We start from the raw sequence: 1510 nt of genomic DNA, 5'->3' as shown, positions 1-1510 counted from the left end.
GTTTTTACAAAACACTACATTTTTTTTTCTTTTTTCTCTTTGGTCTGTTTGCGATGGAAAGCGTGGAGATGGTTGCACGGTTTGTTTTTTACAAGAAGCAGCGCAGCGAAGGAATTTTTCCTCATCTGCAGGTGCATTTACACCTGTTAWCACCCCGAGGAAGAAAACACTTGTCTTCTTTACCCTGTCATACTCACAGACAGCTGTAATCAGTGTCTTCATGATAAACATGTGCGTCTCATTCCAGAGGTTTTATTTTACTGCATTAAAGGCGCAACAAGCAGGAGAAGAAGGGGTATTGGAGGAAATAGTATTTGATCTGTTAAAGCTCTAGAGTTGATATAAAACCTCTGGTAAAATTTTGGGAATCTCAGAGGGAACAACTACCCCCTAAACACAAACTGCACTCAGGAAGAAAACACTCTGAACTCTGCAAGTCATGGTGAATTTACAGAACTTAGGAAGAAGGGTCCAGAACTGACACTTTGTTTTTAAAGCAGTGAAAACCACCAGTTTGCAGAAAAGACAAGTTCATACAGCACACTAGTCAGAAAACACATGGGAAAGTTTGCCTATAGAATACATGCTTAATCTCTCACTTTGCTCTCATGCATTGAGGCTTTCACAGTGTCTGATTGGAGCAAGCATGCGGTGAGTGATGTCAGTCAAATATTAAATTGCTACGAAGAGTTTGTACAAGAACTGAGTTTTGACTGAGACATCCTTACAAAAAAATATTTTAAAAGGCTTGAGTGTRCTTCCAGCTGCAGCTTTATACTCCCTCTGCTGGTTAGCACTGACACAGAAAGAGCTGGTGCTTCAGGGTTATAAAGGTTTAACTCCTAACTTTGGTTCAAGTTTGGATTTGAAACTAAACACCTTTAAACTCACCATTATGTTTTCAGGTAAACAGTTTGATATCAAAAGAACAAAATAATCATCGGTGATCATRTTTCAAAATGAGATAAAAGGTGGAAAAGGTTAAACGGGTGACGTAGTGTGGTCACATTTCCTGTGATTGGAAACAGTGACTCATGTATTCCTCAGATGATTTGCATCTGCTTTTGAAATATGAGTTATTAAAAAGTCCCCTGCGTTAAAACAGTAGCGCACACCCTTGTGTGACCTGCCTTTGTTTTTGCCACTGCTTCTATTATACTAACACTGCTGCTGACGTGGTGTACTCTCCCCTACTGCCTCGTTGCAAAGGCACGAGTACAGAAAACATACCAAACAGATTAATCAGGGTTGCACAGCAAAAATAGATGACAAGGTGAGTGGCACAAAAGTCATTGCTAATTTAAGCTGAATGAGAAAAGAGTACCAATTTTTAGAATTAAAAACATTGTGCGGCTTTGAAGAAATTGGTTGCATTTACCAAATCTTAGAAGTAAACAGTCTTGTTATAATTTTATGCTACGTATAAAATAGTCACAAACATACAAAAATATTGATTATTTCTATAAGAATGAGGTGATTTAATTACGTTGTTACTCTAAATTTATAAATA

Source organism: Austrofundulus limnaeus, unplaced genomic scaffold (assembly GCF_001266775.1).
Source record: "Austrofundulus limnaeus strain Quisiro unplaced genomic scaffold, Austrofundulus_limnaeus-1.0 Scaffold2, whole genome shotgun sequence".
In the NCBI taxonomy this organism is placed as follows: domain Eukaryota; kingdom Metazoa; phylum Chordata; class Actinopteri; order Cyprinodontiformes; family Rivulidae; genus Austrofundulus; species Austrofundulus limnaeus.
The sequence above is the reverse complement of the archived record's forward strand: the minus strand, read 5'-3'. Positions refer to the sequence as shown.